The following is an 18,318-nucleotide window of genomic DNA, read 5'->3' on the forward strand; positions in this document are numbered from 1 at the left end:
ACAGAAGGTTCTAGTTCCTTCCTGTCTGCCTCCAGGAAGAGGTCTTAGAATTTGTCAGAGACCTCCCATAAACCCCTGACAGTCTTTCTTTGGTGACCATATGTACCACTAGTCCTTGCTCCAAACTGGCCACTCCTCAGTCCTGCTCGCTCACCTAGACCCACACATCCTGGCTAGAACTGTCATACCAAATCCTCACCACTGGCCAGGACTTCCCGTGGCTCTGCCAGTTTCTACCTTTCCCAACGGCCTCCTGCCCTGAAGTCCTTCACTGTCCTGTTCCCAAACCTCTTTTCTTAGTGAGGATTTCTATCGCTGTGATGAAACACCACAGCCATAAAGCAATTTAGGGAGGAAAGGGCTTATTTGTTTACATTTCTGTATCATAGTGCGCTATCAAAGGACGTTGAGGCAGGAACTCAAGGCAGAAACCGGAACGCAAAAGAGCTGATGCAGAGGCCATGGAGCGGTGCTGCTCCCAGACTTGCTCAGCCTGGTTTCTTATACCATCCAGGACCATGAGCCCTGTCCCCAGTGGGCTGTGCTGTCCCAGATCAATAAGAAGGAAAGAAAGACAGATGGACAGACGGACAGAGGGAAGGAAGGAAGGGAGGGAAGGAGGGAGGGATGGAGGGAGGAAGGAAGGAAGGAAGGAAGGAAGGAAGGGAGAGAGGAAGGAGAGACAGAGACAGAAACAGAGAGACAGACAAACACACACACATAGAGGAAAACAAAATACCTTCTAGGTTAGCCAACAGGCTAGTCTAGTGCAGGCGTTTCCTCAGCTGAGGCTCCCTCTTCTCAATTGACTCTGGCTTTTGTCAAGTTGACAAGAACTAACCAGGACACTCCTGGGGCTGCGGCATGCTGCACTGAGGACCTTTCCTACCCCCTACTCCACCTGGCTCCCCAACCTGCAGCAGCCAGACCTGCCGGGGCTGGATAGTTTCCAGCCCAGGAAGGTTATGGTCCAACGGTCTGAGCCGGTACAATGGTATTGGAGCCAAGGGTGGTCGATGGACAGCTAGGGGAAAAGACAGAGGGGGGTTGCCCAGAGGGTGTGGCTAACTCACATGAAACTTTGAAGAGCAGAGCTGAACCCTGAACAAGGTGCTCCTGAAACCCACACTGCTGGGACTCTTCCCACATGTCCCTTGACCTCTTCACTCAGTTCTGTTGCTTAGAGACACACGATGTGTCATATCTGCTTCAGACCCCAGTCCGTGGGGCACCGAAAGCAACTCCCAGAACCCTGCTCTCATTTTGCCCCGTCTCAAGTATGCCCACAACCCCACCTGATGGGTTCTGCCCCTCCTCCCAGTCCACCCCAGACAGGCCCTGCTGAGCGCAGGCCGCGCCTTTCAGTCTGGGAATTCTCATTTGGGGAAGGCAGTCAGCTGGAGGGGACCCCAGCTGGGTCTGCCTGCCAAAGCCTTTGCTCCCCTCTAGACGCCCACTCCAAGGGACCTGCACAGGGAAGCTCTGCTCGCCCCAAAGACTGAAGTTTGAAGTCAGAAGGTCCTGCACACCTTATCCCCAGGCTAGACCTGTCCCCTGACACAGGACTGGGAGGAGACTGTAACAGTGTCCGCTTGCTCGGTGGCCGTGAGTGCTGTAGCTGCTTTTCTTCCTTTCTGCCTGTCTTTCTCACATCTAGGGCGTACAGTACGTTGGGCAATTCTGGGGCACCATGTAGGTGACTATGGCTGGAGGGATCCACCTGTTTTAATAAGAAACACATTTTCAAAAGATACATTTATTTTATGTATTTTATGTATCTGAGTGTTTCTCCTGCATGTATGTCTGTGCATCTTGTGTGCCTGGTGCTTGTAGACGTGAGAAGCGGGAGTCAGATCCTTGTGAGCCACCATGTGGTTGCTGGGAACAGAACTTGGGTCCTCCGGAAGAGCAACCAGTGCTCTTAACTGCTGTTCCATCTCTCCAGCCCCTAGAAGCACCTTTTGTTTTTCCTGTTTCTTTGCCTCTTTCAGAGACAGCAGTCTGGGCTGGAGTATAGCCACTTTCCTACCCTAGCAGGGTGAGGTGCCGATGTCACCTCTGCTGAGAAGGTCTGGCCGAGGAGGCGCAGTGAACTCGTGGTAAAGCACATTGTGGTTTTTCCAAGCGAGGAGGCAGGGGAGGAGGTGAGGAGCCCAGATCTCTCTCCTGACGTCCTGGCTTCCCCAGCTCCATGGCTAGGAAGAAAACACCAGTCACCACTCCAAACAGACCGCAGCACAAGGAGTCCCCAATTAGGCCGCAATTCTGTGGGCCACCCAGTCTCCTGGTCCCAGCCGAGGTACCCCAGAGCTTGACTCCATAGTCAAAAGCTGTCTTTCCAATTATCTGCAGTGACTTTGTCTTGGGGATAATTGGCTCTCTGCAGCTTACCTCAGCTCTGGGCCACTGCAGGAAAGGCTGGCTGGGTTGGGGCTAGGGACCTAGGTGAGCAGGGCTGAGCAGTCTTGTACCGGCCGCCGAAGTCCCAGCCACCAGAGCTGACTGACCTGGAGACAGCTGGCCGAAGGTCACTTCTGTATGCTTCCTGAGAGTCATCAAGTTCTGGACTGCCTTGTTCTCAACTTTGCCCAGACCCTGGGAAGACCTCTACAGATGCACCACCCCTTCCTGGGGACAGACAGCTACTCCAGTCGCCACTCACAAAAGCTCCAGGAGGCACTAGCCTTGCCCACTGCTTCACCCTTTTCACACACTGGTCCCCAATGTCTCCAGCCCTCAGGGCCCCTTGTCTCAACATTTAGGAGACTGCATAGGCCGTCCACAGTCCTCTACTACATGGTGCACTGGGTAGGCTGGGTGGGGCCTGAGTGGCTCTGGGCAGCAATGGGAGGCATGCTGCCCAGGGGTCTATGGTCTTAGCTGAGTTTCTGTTGGCGTAAGGTCCTGGCCCAGTTCACCTTGGGGGTTTGTGGTGCCCCACACTCCTGCATGGGATGGGTTTCCTGGTCTCCAGTGTCCTGGAAGGAGCCCCTCTACACACTGCACCCTCTTTTGAGTGTGAGGCACCCTCAGGGCATCTCTGTCCACTTCCTATCTGGGCTACGCATGGAGCCACTACCTACAGCTGTTGAGAGCAGCTTGAAGCAAGGAGGCCGCAGGAAGGTGGGAAGAAGCTCAGAGCTCTCGGCCCCACGGGGCCCCACTGTCGCTCATGGAGAGCCCCATGGGCTCCTGTCGATGTAGGACCTGGGTCCGAGGCTGTACAGAGGGACAATCTGTTCCTGATCATTTCTGTGGGCAAGCATGATCTGGGCTTCCACAGTGGTCACCTGAAGGCTAGCCGGACCGCCTCTCCCTACTGGCCCTCAAGCTTCATGGCATCCTCATTTCGGGGATGAGTTGAAGTGAGACGAAAGGAAAATGACATCCTCTGCAAGAGGGAGCCTCGAGTGGGATGGGGGAAGGGCAGGCAAAGCCTTCAACTGTGAGCAACAGTGTGGACATGCTCAAGGAGCTAAGGCCCTGTCAGAGCTTGCATCCCAAAGCTGTGGGCAGTGGCCGGAGTCCATTCAAATACGTGTGATGCTGACACCACGGACTGGGGAAGGTTCTTGTGGAATGGAGGACCACAGCCGTTCCTGAACAGTGACCAACAGAAGGAATTCTGAATGCCCCTCTGAATACGTAGAACTTGCTGTGTTCCCTGCCTCCCGCCATCCTCTCCCAGCCCCCTCCTCCCAGCCCTCCCTGGTCCCCTGAGCCCTCCCTCAGATCCCCACATTTAGCATGTCAAAGACTAAAGGGATCCCAGCCAGTAGCCCTAGAGACCCAGGCCTGCACGCCAGTGAAGCGCTAGGCATGCGGACAATACATGACGCAGTCTGATGAGCACTGGAGAGGAGAGTTGAGATAGCTGGGGCTCTAGGCTCCAGGCTCCAGGCTCTAGGCTCTAGGCTCTAGGCTCCCAAAAGGCTTGGGGACTTCCGAGGCTCCAGAGCTCTGGCCTGAGGTGGAAAGGATGGCACCTTTCATCATTTCCCTCAGCCCCGTGACTGGATTTTTCACAAGTCTGAGAACCTTGCGAGTGGGTGACCTCCAACACTCTCTGAGCGGTGCCTCAGCTAGTGGCAGAGAATACCTAGAACAAGCTGGTGGCTCAGCACAGCGCTGGCTTTGGATGGCCAGTGCGGTTGGTTCACAGAGTAGCACTGTACTTCATGCATACTTGAGGGAAAAGGGGTAAGAATGAAGGGGTGGATAACGGGCTCCCTCTCTCTTCCTACCCCTCCCTCCCTTCCTCCCTCCCTCCCTCCCTCCCCCCTTCCTTCCTCCTTCCAATCTGGGTTAGACCCTTTAAAAAACTGAAATGCAGGCTGGGTGGTAGTGGTGCATGTCTTTAATCCCAGCACTGGGGAGGCAGAGACAAGTGGTTCTCTGTGAGTTCAAGGCCAGCCTGGTCTACAGAGTGAGTTCCAGAACAGCCAGAGCTACACAGAGAAACCCTATCTCAAAACAAACAAACAAACAAACACACACACACACAAACACCCTGAAATTCCGTATCTGCTTCAGGGTGGCAGTTCTCATCGCATCCTGTATCTGGGGTCAGAACTCCCCCAATACATGGCACCAGGAATGTTGTCTCCCGTGTTGTGGAGTCTCAGAGAACAGGGTACGAGCCCTGAGGGGAGGGGCATGGAGGAAGGTGAAGCCAAAGGTTAGAAACCAGGACTGGGCTACAGCCTCACCTGTGACAGGAGGGTCATTGCCACCAATGCTCAAGGTCCCCTGTGCGCATAGCCAGGGTGGCATAAGGAGAGGAGGATGCCTGCGTTGGACTAGCTCCGCCCTTGAGCCGCTCACACTCCCAGCCATCCCGATGTTCTCCGCTCTGTCTGCCTCTGTGCCTTTGTACAGGTGGCTCTTCCTGTGTCTGGCTAATTCTAGTCTCTCTCTTTTAAAATATTTTATTAATATTTGAGAATTTCATGCATGCTTACAATGTTTGTTTGTTTTTAATTATATCCACCCTGTAACTCATCCCTCTAACTCCTAGATCCAACCCTCTCCCGGACATTGGTCTCTTGTTTGAGATTTTTCCTTAGAATTCTCTTTTTTAAAATGTGTGTGTGTGTGTGTGTGTGTGTGTGTGTGTGTGTGTGTGTGTGTGTGTGTATGTGTGTGTGTGCCTGAGTGTATATGCATACCACACGTGCATAGGTCCTAGCAGAGACCAATGTGTGCTGGGAACCAAAGTCAGGTCTTTTCTAGGCTCCACTTCTGCACCAGCCTGCTGTGTGGGAGTCTCATCTCCTCACCGCTGGTCAAGTAGGTAGCCTTCATGGCCCGTGTCCTGGTACATGTGCATAGACACTGGTGTGGGGAATGGTAAAGACTCCTTCACTTGGGGGTAGCTCTCTGAGTAATGAGTACCAGCCCTGCCCTTCACCTGTCTATGTCCATGGGTCGGTGCTGGGCCTGGTGGGGACTGGCTCAGAGCCCCGGGCTATAGGGTAAGGCTACAACCTCAAGAACAGTGCCGGAGTACAGCCCGGTGTTCCCATGCTCCCTTCCCATCACCAGCTTTCCTTCCTCTTCCCAGCCTTGCGAAGCCACTGCCTGCTCACCAGCCCAGCCCTTTGTGTCCACGTGTTGCCATGGAGATGGGCCATTCACAAGCCTGGTACTTCAAGGCTTCCTACCTCTTCTGGTGGGCTAGGGAGTGAGTAGCTGGAATGATGGTCTGAGTTCCCAGCAGAAACAGCCTCCTCTCTTTGTCCAGTTGAATGCCACACCCTGCCAAGGCAGGCGCATCACACCCAGTACTTCTCACTCTGGTGTGGGTGGCTGTCTCCGAGCCCTACCTTAGGAACAGGTGTGCTTTTACAGAGATATCCAAAGTGAACATAATGAGGGAAACAGAAACATCTAGTCTGTGAGGGAGGCAGACTCTGGTCACCCTGCAGCCTGTGAAAACACTTGACACACAGGACACCAAGGAGTGGCTGACAGGCAGCCAGCTGAGTGGAGATACCCTTCCTTCCCCGGGCGCAAAGTGCCACCCCTACACCAACAGCTTCCTGCTGGGACTCTGAGCTCCAGGACACGGCCCTAGAGTTCCTGCCATCCTTCCTTTAGGCCCCAGAACCAGGGCCTGACAAGTGGGGGATCTGGGGTGAGCTGCACTGCCTAGGGACACCTAACCTGGCAACAGAACTGGTTGCTAGCCCTCTCCACGTGTCCTGCATATCGACACTGTCTGAGTCACCCGTTGAGAGCCTAGAGGGGTCTTTGAGGCTTTCCACTTCCTCTCCATCCTGTGTGCCACTCGGAGTTTTTATCTCCCCAGGACCCACCCTTTAATCATCTCAACTCTTGCAAGTAGAAAAAGCCTCCAGCAGGATTTCTGATGACAGCTAGTCCCTCCCTCCTGTCCTAAGGTAGGAAGAGGGATGTGTCACCTTCTCCCAGTGGCCCTCAGGACAGGTCTGGGACCACCCAGCCTCAGTTTTCCCTCTGTCCTCTAGCCAATGCCCTTAGCTGTCTGGGGAGCTGAGCTCTGTGCTGTGCCCAGGGACATTATGTTTCTTTAGGGACATCTTGACTCTTGCTCCAAGCCAGGAGTTCCTCAGTCCCAAGGCAGGTCTGCCATTCCACTGAGACAGTCAAAGACTTCCTGAAAGTTCACTCGGAGGGAAGGAAGTCGGAGCCCAGAGCACAGGACAGACTGGGCCTACAGCACCTGAGCTCTCTGCCTGTTCCTGACCTGTCCTAGACACCTGTTCCACCTCAGCAGCCAGGACCCAGCAGGCCATGCTCCAGAAGCAGACGTGGCAAGTCCACGCAGTGAGATATGGCTGTGCAGGTCTGGCGGCTGGGTTGGTGATTTACCGTAAACCCTCTAGCAGTGGGTTCTCATTCTGGAAGGATGCTGGGGATGGACTACTTCCCTTTCTAGTGGAAGGGTCTGTTCTTGCCAGGCAAGGCTGTCAAAAACCCACAAGGAGCTGCAAACGTTAGGAGATCTGAGTGGACGTGTCTGGGCTGGGTCAGACTCTGGCTTCCGCGGCAGGAGAGACAGTGTATTGGCCACCCACTCCCCAGCCTTTGCGGCATCCTTGGAACCCCAAACAGTGGGCCCAGTTGTCTCTTGCTGTGTGAGACTCCAGCAGGCCTACATGGTTGTGTCTGGAGGCCCGGAGGCTGGGACTTACCCCCAAGCCCTAACAGGCCAATCCTGAGGTTCAGCACATAGCAGTTCAGGAGCAGAATAGCATGGCCGCCCTCCCATTCTGCACTTCCACAGACAAGTTCCCAGATGTTAACAGGGCTTGGTGGAGGAAACCCCTGCCATAGATGGGGTCCTATCTGGCCTCTCCTTGGGTCAGCATAACTGGATACACCCCATTGTCCACATGGCCACCCACCCCTGAGAGCGTTAGAGGGGTGGCTGGTCTATCTAGAATGCTCCCACCAAGAGTAAGAAGACCAGGCAGAGGTTCAGCTAGGGGAGGAGGTTTGGTCTTCAGACATCTCTCACCACATTCTGCTTTGTACTGAAAACTGGAATGGAGCCAGCGAGGCCTGGAGTCTACATCACAGTCACACTCACACGGCCAGGGGTGAGGTTGCCCTCCCTCAAGCCCTTGACCTCACCTTGAGTTCAGGTGAGGTCACTGCCATGCACTGCTGTCTGTGCATGCCCTGGCTGACCTCAGCCAGGTTCCAGACTCACAGGGACGGGAGCAGCATGAAAGTCACCTGACGTGGAATCCAGCAGGACAGACACACGGATTAAACCCACCAGGTCTCTCACCACCATGGAGAGTACTTCAGAGCACTTCCGGCTGGGGTTGGTGGCTCCCACAGGAGGGGTACAGGACTCGGGGCAATGGTCACAGACTGCCTGAGCTGGGCAAGAACTGCCCCGGGCAGAGACTGGGGTAGACTCTGCTTGGCATTGCTAATAAAGTCATCATTTTAAAATAAGCTTTCTTTGAGAATAGCTCTAGATTTTCAGCAAAGACAGTACAGAAAGCTCCCATATGCCACACACCCAGTCTCCTGCTGTTAGTGCCACATTCCTGCCATCACCGATGAGCCAACACCGAGAATCCTAGCAACAAAATCATCCCTTCTCCAGATTCTCTTAGTTCTGACCCAATAGCTCCCTTTTTGCTGTTCCACGATCTGACTGTTGGTCCCAAACTCCCCATGAACAGGGACAGATGCGTATTTGACTAGCTGGGCCCCCCACAGACACTCTGCGACCCTCCCCCAGGCTTTCCAGGCTCATCTCTGGGTGTCAGGCCTGCCGTGGTGGTAAAGAAACCCACATCAGGTCAGGACGCCTCCCTTTCTCCGGAGTTACTGGAGACATTCTCCCAAGCTTGTTTCTTCATCTATGACATGAGTCTGGTTTGCTGCTGTGACACCACCACCCATGGTACCCTGAGGGGCTTTTCTTACTTGTGTTGGGCAGGCACCCCTTCTCAGGAACCTGAGGAACAGACCATGGTGTCTCTTTTTCCTACAGCCAGATGGGATGGGGTTGGAGGGCTCAGGGCCTGCTCATTCAAGGATGGTGTGGCTTCTGGAAGTGAGTACTATAGTTCTTATTCCTAACCATCACCTCCTAAGCATACAGCCATCCTCCTGCCTCACCTTCACCCAGAAATCAAGACACAGAATGGATAGGGCAGGATGGCTGGTGATGGGTCTGGAAGAATGGCTTCCTCTTGCTAAGTCTCTGGGGCTCAGGCCAGCAGCTACCCGGCATTCAGGGCTGTCAGGCACCTTATCTTGACATAGCAAAGTCTGTCTGTCCATAAGGTCAGCCATGGGGTTGGGACTGACCTCAGCCTGGTTCCAGACACACAGGAACCTAGGGCAGTGTGAAAGTCTCCTGACATGGAGCCCCGCAGGACAGGCATACGGATTAAGCTATGAGGAGGCCTAGTCACCACACAGGTGGACAAGTGGTCTTGGTCACTGCAGGTTAGCCACCCTCTGCTCTAACCAATGAGCTTATTGGAACCAAGCCGAGAATCCCGCCTTCTCTGGGACCCCCTCTCTTGAAGGCCTCCTCTGGCCCTCTCCATTTTCAAGTTTCTCCCTCACAGAAGCAGGTCTCTCTCTGTGTTGATCAGTCTTGTCGACTTGGATTGAGAACCACCTAAGAGATCAATGAAAGATTTCCTAGTCACCTGTGACACGTGTGTGTGTGTGTGTGTGTGTGTGTGTGTGTGTGTGTGTGTGTGTGTGTGTCTGTAGAGGGGATCGGATCACAAGGACTCTAGCCTAACTCAGGTGTATCCAACCTGTGGCTGAAGGGCCAACATGCACCCTAGGACAGCTATGAGTGTGGCCTAACAAAAACTGTAAAGTTAGTTAAAACATTACAAGGTTTTGTTTTGGCTGTTGTTTCGTTTTGTTTTTGCTATTTTTGTGTGAACTTTTAGATGACATCATGCCTGTGGGATGGATTCACAATACGATGGTATTATTGAGAGGTGGTGAAAGGGATGAGGTGGGGCACGGTTGGAGAAAGCAGGGACTGGGGGCATAATCTTGGGGGCTGTACCTTGCCCTGCCTGTTTCCTGTATCTCCTTTCTCCACCTCCTGTCCTTCCTCAAGTGACCTGCTCTGCCTCACCATGCCCTCCTGCCACGAAACCCTGAGTCACAATGAATCTTCCCTCTTTTTAGCTTCTGGTAGGGCTAGGGGTGTAGCTCAGTGGTAGAGCATTTGCTTATCACACAAGAGATCTGGGTTCAAACCCCAGCACCTCCAAAACAAAAATAAAGGCCATTTGTAGAGGCCTTACATGGTCCACATGCCAGACCTCAAGATCTTTGTTCTTACTGAAGCTGGAGTGTCAGAGCCAGACATGATGGTGCATGCAATAATCTCAGCACTTGGGAAAGCTGAGGCAGGAGAGTTGCTGGGAGTTCAAAACCAGCCTGGGCTACCGAGTGAGAGCTTGTCTGAACACACACACACACACACACACACACACACACACACACACACATACACACACACACACACACATACACACACACACACACACACACACACACACACACACACACACACACACACACACACTGTTAGGTATCTTTGTCACAGCCTGCAAAAATAATATACCTCATTTCACTATCAGAGAAACTGAGGCTGGAAAGACAGAGACACTACCCAGACCAGGTCTTTGGGAGACGGGATCTCTTGGTCCCAGATGACACGAGGGATGTGATGAGGAGCATCAGGACAGACAGAGGTGCTCAGAGTCGGAGCTGGGACCAGGAGAGGCCCCAGCTGAATCTGGCACCGCTCCTGAACAGCAGGGCAAGAGCTAATTAATTAACATAGGCCATTGCTAACCGGGTGCTAATGAAGACAAAGAGGCTGAGCAGGCAGCTGTGAGCGCTTAGCATGGACCTCTGAGCAGATGGGACAGCCAAGGGGTCCCCTGCCACTGCAGCTTCACTGGTGGCAGCATCGAGGGCCAAGTATCCCAGTCTCCTGTTTAAATGGACACTCTCCCACAGCCTGCTCCAGTCACCTCATAGCCTCAGCGCACAGGCAGAAAGCTCCCTATCCCGCCAGTTGGAGCAGCAGGTGCTTCTTTTGTAGACAGACATCCCCTCCCGCATCTCTCCAGCAAACCACCAGGTGTCCCTAGCCAACCACAAGAGGGCGCAACCCAGGCACAACCCAGCGGGATGAGGCTCCGCCCTTGCCTCCCTGTGTGCGAGGGGAAGAGTTGGAGCCTAGAGAGGTGTAGCTGTATCCCAGTGTATCATGAGCATGCATGCTTCTCGCTTAGTTTGGGTGAGGTTTGATGTAAGTTGATGGGTTTCTTTTATGTCTAAACCCATTTTTCCCCCTCTGTATAACCCAGAACAGCCCTTTGTGAAATGAATTGCTGATACTTTCATGTTTTATCGTTTATCTGTTGATTTTGTCTCTCCCATGCAGCTACTTTTTATTTTTATGAGGTTGAATATACCCATTTCTCACTTTACAGCTTCTAGGTTTTTATCATTCTTAAGAGTGATTTGAGATTATAGTTATTTATTTGTGGATTTTTGTTTGTTTGTTTGAGACAGGGTCTCACTATGTAGCTCTGGTTGTCCTGGAACTCACTATGTAGACCAGGCTAGCCTCAAACTCACAGATATTCCCCTGCCTCTGCCTCTACAGCACTATGCCAGGCTTTGTGCCTTTTTTCAAAGAGTAGTTTATTGTTTTGTTTTTACTTCTTAAACCTTTGGTCCTTTGGGTACTTATTTTAAATGTGAACTGAGGCAGGGGTTCAAACTTTCCAATTGGTTTGCTAACTGAGTTGTCCTAAAACTCTGTATGACTGTGTATTTAAAGTTAGTTTTTGAATAATTCACCTTCCTTCCTGGATTTTATGTATCTCCTCCTCATACCTGTAGTTGAGTCTTTTCCAGGATTTTCTTTTCCATCATCTGATGCCCATCGACTGTTAATTATTGCGGTCTTAGAATGTAATGTGTTCCAGAATTCAGAACAGCGAGTCACTCCTCTTACCCCTTCCCCCTCCTTCTTCTTAACTTTTCCTTCTCTTTTAAAAGATTATTTTTATGTGTATGGGCATTTTGTCTGCATGTATGTCTGTGCACCACATGCGTGCCTGGTGACCTCAGAGGTCAGAAGGTGTCAGATCCCCTGAGACTGGAGTTACAAGCAGTTGTGAGCTGCCATGTGGTTGCTGGAAATTGAACCTGGGTCCTCTGGAAGAGAAGTCAGTGCTTTTAATCACTCTCTCCAGCTCTTTCCTAAAACAAACAAAACTTTATTATAAAAAGTTGCAGCCGGCGCTGGTGACACACGCCTTTAATCCCAGCTCTTGCGAGGCAGAGGCAGGGGGATCTCTGTAAGTGAGAGGACAGCCGGGTCTACACCATGAGTTTCAGGACAGCCAGGGAAATGTAGAAAGAGCCTGTCTCAGACAAACAAACAAGCCATATACCATAATTACTCCAACCGAAGCCTCTGGCACCGAGTGGGCTTCTGTCCGTTGAGCAGCCGTTTCGAACAGAAGTTGAAGCTTCACGTTGGATCTTGTCCTTTCACTATCAAATGTATTTTTACTCCTTCTTCACCAGAAAAAAAAATCCATGAGAGTTAGGATTTAAAAACAGTTAGCTTTACCATAATGCTCTTTCATGACTGGTGTTCATTACTTCATCCGTCCTTTCCCAAGCCATCTCTTCTGTTTCTTCTTGCCTTGTGACCTTCAGAATTGCTCTGGATGGATACCCATGCAGTCAAGGGACAGTCGGGCCTTTAGCGGGTCGGCTCCACACTGGGCTTTGTCAGCTGGTTCATCACATTGGCCTTTCCCTGGACCTCAGACAGATGCGGCTAGCATGGTGCTGTCCGGGGCACTAGACCTGGGTTCGGCCTCATCCCTGGGACAAAGGAGAGGCCTAAGGGAGAGGCCTAGCAGAGGACCTTCTCTGAAGGCTAGGAAGATAAGGTTCCTGGCTAACATGGGAGGCTCCATGGGCTGAAGTGCAGCCTCTGTTGCACACATACGTGTGTCTGGGCACCAACAACCTGGCCATGCCAAGCCAGCTGGAGAGGCCGTCACCAGAGCGGTAGATGGTTCTAGACAAGGGTGTCACAGAAAGGATCCGGGAGCAGGGAAGATGGTTCTTGGCTTCCTGATGAGCTTCTCAGTCCAAGCAGTATTTCCAACAGGTGGGACACAGTAGCCTGTGGGCATTCCAATGGAGCCTGAGCCTGGGGAGTGAAGTCTTCGGGAACCTAACACCCAGCCACCTGAGAGTGGTGGCTGGGATTCTGGGATCCTTGGCTAGCCCAGTTTCAGCCACACGGACTCATCAAGCACAGTCCCACAGTGGGGGACTTGTTTGGGTAAACCAGCACATGAGTGGGAAGGTCCAAGGCAGGAAGTGGGGCCCGGAGCAGAGGGTGGGTGGGATGGTGAGACCCTGGATGTCCACCACAACCTGGGAGACATGCATACAAGACTGACTGCAAACCTTGGTCATCTTGGACCGTTAGCAGAATCCTGGCTAAAAACACCACAGACTCCAAGGCCTGTTTGCTGCCTCCTCTTAGAACCATCTTCACATAGAGCCCCATATGAGCCCCTGACCTCCCTCACTGGGAATGTGGAAAAATGCATTCTCTATACTCAGTGTGTCTCAAACCCCAGGCTCAGCCCCCAGAACCAGCTTTTGGGAGCTCTGTCTCATCCAAAAGCCAGGTCTGGTGCCCAAGGGCATGAATTAGAGGGGAGGTTCGGTCTAGGACAATCTCGGCAGCGTGGCTGTCCCACGGTTCTCAGGATGCAGAACTGCTTGTGGAACGTGGGACAGAATATGGGGTGCAGCCAGGCCAGCCAGGCCAGGCAATCTCCGTCCGTCCCTTTGAGTTTTCGGCTGACCACACACCATGGGTAGATTCTTTGTTCTGTATTATCTGAGCAATCCAGAGCAAGACCCTTCTCCCTTGGGTGCAGGGTCCTCGATTTTGTAGCCTGAAGGGATAAGAAGAGTCAAAATCCAGCAGAAGTATGAACTAACCTCCCAAAGTACCAAACGCCTAAATGTTGAGGGCAATAAGGAAAAGATGATGAAGGGCCTTCTTAGTGCCCGTTAGATGGGACCACTAGACTGAGTCAAGCTAGTCTATGTTTGTCCCCAGTTGAGCACTCTAAGGCTAACTAATGGAGTCCCCATCGGGAAAATAAATAAAATATTCATGTTCTGTGGGTGGCAGTGGCCCAGGCATGTGCTTTGGCCGTGGGAGTGCTGGGGAGAGCTATACTGAGAGTGTCAGGAGTGGAGCTGGCCCAGCAGAAACCCTTCACTGAGGGCCTAGAAAGGGCTCTGAGATGCCTTCTACCCCCGGCTCACACAGCGGCAAGCTATGGCTACTCTGGATGAGAGAGCTGTGCCTTCCTCATCCAGAGCTCATAAGTCTACTCAGACAGTGCCCCCAACTCAGTTTTGACTGCACTCTGGGCTCCTGGCCTGAACAGAAGCTCCCAGTTTGGCTATCACTGCTAGATAAGTGGTTCTAGAAAAGAATCCACTTCCCACAGTGGCCAAGGAGGGGCCAGGAGCCACAGTGACGACTTGGGATAGCCCTGGGACTGTGCTTCCCTGAGCCCTATCCCTATACCAGACTTTGGGCCCTCTGGGACATAGTATTCATCTCCAGCCCTCCATTGGGCTAGCTGTGCCCACTCCAAGATCACCAGCTCAGCAGCATTCCCTAGGAGACAACCCCGGGAATCTGTCCAACAGCAACTATCACAGTATCCCAAGCACGCCTAAGGTCTGGAAGTTCTGGGAACTCACTAATCCTTATGGGAACTCACTAATTCTTATGGAAGAAGGGACAGACCCAACCTTTGGGCCCAAGTGTCAGCACTGGTATCTGAGGCTGCCTGGCCTGAGGCTCCACCTCTCTCCCTGCTCAGGCTCTCATCCTAAAGATGGGCCACAGGGACCACTGAGAACTGACCCTGCAGTGCACATACCCTACCCAGTATCCCCTAGAAACCTCTCAGGGGTGGGGTGCACACATGATGTTTCAGGAGGTATGCTTAGCACTGCAGAACCCAGGATGGTGCCCTGTAGGAGGCCCTGGCTCAGAGCCAAGTCCAGAAGTGCTGGGAGATGGGCAGACCCAGTGGGATTCTGGGACATGCCAGGCCCCTTCCCTGCACCAGCCCCGGTTGCTGCTGTGTGTGCCTTTGATGAATAAGAGATGAGGAAGCTGATTAATTATGGCTTGATATGCACCGAAGTTGGGGAGAGGGACTCAGGGTGGGTTCCTCAGAGGTTCAGAGCTGATGATGGCAGGAGGTCAGGACCCAAGGTGGACGACAGCCAGAAGCCCCTGAGGGAGCAGAGGTGTGGGTGATCCAAAAGGGGCTGTCACAGTGTTCGTCTACCTAAACACTGTTTCCTGTCTGGAAAAATAGGTACTGGTGTTGCCATCACAGGACCAATAGCACCATGCATTAGCAGGCCTGGAACAGAGTCCTCTCAGGCCTTGGGCATAAAGCCACCTTCTGTGGTGAGAGCAGATGGCCCCCATCTCCCTGGCAGTGAGATCTCATCGCCAGCCACCCACTCAGGTTGGTGGCCTTGGCATGCTTAGGCAGCAGGTGCAGCCGTACAGCTTGACCTTCTCGCTTCTTTCCTGGTCCCTCCTTGCACTGTCCCAGAGTGGCCCAGAGCATGTAGAACAAGAACCAAGTCCCTTTAGTTCTTCCTCCCTTCCTAGAGAACACCAACAGCCTGAGGCTGTGTGGGTGTCCTAGAAGGATGCCCAAGCCCTTGCCACAGTGACCACTTTCCAAGGCTGTCAGCCCTGGCTGGCCCCATGCTGAACTCTGAGTGGACCTGGAGGTTTGAGTCACCCTGTAATCCCTGCTAGGATCCCACACAGTTCTCTCAGGGGACAGGAGAGATAGACAAAGAAGGAACAGTGATGTGACCACACCCCAAAGCATTAGCCTCTGCTTCATCTACATGCAAAGAGCTGGGCTGAGGTCACACAGCCAGACAGGGCAATTTCATGCCACACACAGATCACTGAGCTGAGTCTGGGGCCAGGAGAGGCAGGTGAGAAGTGCTGGAGCACTGCAGGATCAGGTCTCACTGCAGGGTCAGGCCTCACTGCAGGATCAGGTCTCACTGCAGGGTCAGGCCTCACTGCAGGATCAGGTCTCACTGCAGGGTCAGGCCTCACTGCAGGGTCAGGTCTCACTGCAAGAGGCAGTGCCGGAGCACTGCAGGGTCAGGCCTCACTGCAGGGTCAGGTCTCACTGCAGGGTCAGATCTCACTGCAGGAGGCTGTGCTGGAGCAAGCTAACCCTGGGGGTGAGGGGGCAATCCAGACAGACCTCCAGTCTGGCCCTGCAAGTCCAGCCCAGGTAGGGAATGACTGATATATCCAAGGCTTCGGGAAGAGCTGTCTGCAGACTCCACATCATCTTCTGATCCCCAGGCCACATGAGCACGAGGCTGGGAGAACGCACATCATCCAGCCCAAATGGGCCCATCATCTTAGCACCCCTCTGGAGCTTCCCAGAAATCAATCCTTGTCGACCTCATCAACAGGACAGTAAGTGGCCCGATTCTCCAGCTGGACCTCTGACTCTTCTCCAGGGGTCAACTAAGGCTGTCCGTGTGTCCTAAGCAGACTTCAGCCCCTACTAAGCCCTCCACCAGCCCATCACTAGCTGCCAGCTGCCCTCCCTCATCCTCGGGGCCCTGGGTGTGAGGGTGCCGTGTCTGCCCACCAGTGAAGGGATCTGTTCCTTGAATTGCCCGGTAACTGCCCACACCCTGATAAATATGCCTCTCTAAACCTCCCACATCCCCTGCCTCAGAAGAGAGCAATGTCCTCCTGGAGGCAGACTGGTCAGCACCCAGCTCACTTTGCTCCATACTGGATCCCCTTCAGAGCTGGCCTACACCTTAGCCTCTAGAGAGGAGCACCAAAGTCCTTACCGGAATGGGTATGCAGACCACAGAAACATGCCCACAGACTATGGATACCCAGTTCACACTACAAATCTTGGCCCTCCTCCCACCACACAGACCTGTGAGCAGGCAGGGGGCGTCCAGGCCCCAGCCCAGAGCACCCAGGGACAGTCAGCTTTGATCTAGAGAGACTTGTGGCTCTAGAAGCCTCCGTGGTTGCAATGGCTTTCCTTCCTCTCCCACACCTATCCCAGGCCCCAGCAATGGAAGGAGGGGGGTCTCAATCCCTACCTCTCCAGTGGGCAGTCAGCAGAGAAATGCCTTCTCCAAGCCTTAGTGCCAAAATTGTAGCCCAGTACTCTAGCTTTGTCCTCAGATTTTCAGCCATGTCACACGGCCTGAGGAGAGCTCAGTTTCTGGTTTGGGGACTGCTGTATTCAAGGAGGCCGGAAGAAAGGTGTTGGCCTAAATGATAGGCCATGGCCTTCTGCTGGCTCTTTGAGGTTGGCCTTGGGTTATCCATCTGTCCATGTGACAAACCTCCCATGTGGTGGGGAGGGGGATGAGAATTCAGAGCCACTTCAGGGGCCAGCCTGATGGCACTCATTGACCAGTGTGCAATGGAGAAGTGGCTGTGAACGCCCATTCTGGCTCCACCTCATCTCCCAGGTGCCTGGAAATTGAACCCACTTTCCAGTGACCTGAAAATCCAAGACTGGGACAAGGCAGGGAAAGGTGTGGTTGGGGACACAGAGCACCAGCCAGGGAAGGCCTGAGTAGTGTAACCTCCACGTCTGGTCAGAAGGCCAGGCCACTGCAGCCACTTCAGCGGTCTCCAAGGCTATGCCATGCTACTTGGTGTTGGCTTTCCCCAGTGAGGCAGGCAGACCATGAGCCCTACCCCGCTCCCTGGGGGGCTCATGTGCGGGAGAGACACAGACAATGGCCTGGCAGTCAGCTGAAGTTTTCCAGAATGCACTTAGGAACTCCAGGTAGAGCACCCAAGCAGGAGTGGGAGACGGGACGTGTGTGTGTGTGTGTGTGTGTGTGTGTGTGTGTGTGTGTGTGTGTGTGTGTGTGTGTGCGCGCGCGCGCGCGCGCGCGCGCGCTTTCTATTAGTCTGGCTTGGTGGAGGGTGGGTCCAAAGGAGTCTTCGGACTCTATAATCTCCATCGCAAAAAGGAAAGAGATGGGAACCTGTGCCGAGGCAGGGGAAGACAAGGCCAGAGTGCCCTCCTGGGATAGGGGGGTAGAGAGGGCTTCACAACCGGGGAGGGGAGCACCACTGCACTGTTAAGCCTGTCTCTCAGTTTTCTTACCAGTCGCCGAGGACAGTTCTCAAGCAAAGGGATTTAAGGGGCAAGCAGGAGGCGGGCCACACAAAGGCCTGCTGCGCCCCTCCGATGCCCAGCACTCCCTTCGGGACTCGGCCAGGCTGGGCCGCCACGCCCTCGAGCCCGCGCCCACGGCCCGTTCCGGGACGCGGTGCCTGCGGTCGCCTGCAGGGGCCGCCGCCTCTTCAGGAATGCGCCGCCTTTGTCTGGGGCCGCGCGTGGCCCGTGCACCGAGTGGCTGAGCGCCTCCTGCCACCTGGACCGCGCGCCAGGCACCGTCGTCTCCCCTCCCGCCGCCCGCCGGCTGGTCCTGCACCCGGTACCCACCGGTTCGCGCCCGCGCCGCGCGCCCAGGTGAGCGCCCCGCCCGGCGCCAGGCCCCGCCCCGGCCCCGCCCCGCCCGGGCCGGCGGGGAGACCCGGCGGATTCCGCGCGTCAAACCACATGATCCCATAAAACATTCATCCTCTCCCGGCCCGTGCTGCGAGCGCCCCGCCAGTCCACGCCGCCGCCCTCG

General features: G+C 54.0%; 1 long non-coding RNA gene and 1 other non-coding gene across 3 annotated transcripts; one reads left to right on the forward strand and one right to left on the reverse strand.

The window, feature by feature from the left end:
* Positions 1-9,683: 9,683 nt before the first annotated feature.
* On the forward strand, positions 9,684-9,754 carry Trnad-auc (transfer RNA aspartic acid (anticodon AUC)). The gene has a single exon. It is a non-coding gene; the product is annotated as a tRNA-Asp (tRNA).
* Positions 9,755-11,765: 2,011 nt separating this feature from the next.
* Positions 11,766-18,214, reverse strand: LOC128111821 (uncharacterized). 2 transcript variants are annotated; one of them, XR_008218764.1, is made up of 2 exons: positions 18,129-18,214; positions 11,766-13,502 (listed from the first exon to the last, which is right to left on the reverse strand). It is a non-coding gene; the product is annotated as an uncharacterized LOC128111821 (long non-coding RNA). The 2 variants fall into 2 exon arrangements; XR_008218763.1 differs by lacking the exon at positions 18,129-18,214 and adding an exon at positions 17,787-18,121.
* Between the last annotated feature and the right edge of the window lie 104 nt (positions 18,215-18,318).

The sequence above is a fragment of the Peromyscus californicus genome, unplaced genomic scaffold, assembly GCF_007827085.1.
Source record: "Peromyscus californicus insignis strain IS unplaced genomic scaffold, ASM782708v3 Scaffold_16__1_contigs__length_79575227, whole genome shotgun sequence".
Taxonomy (NCBI): Eukaryota; Metazoa; Chordata; class Mammalia; order Rodentia; family Cricetidae; genus Peromyscus; species Peromyscus californicus.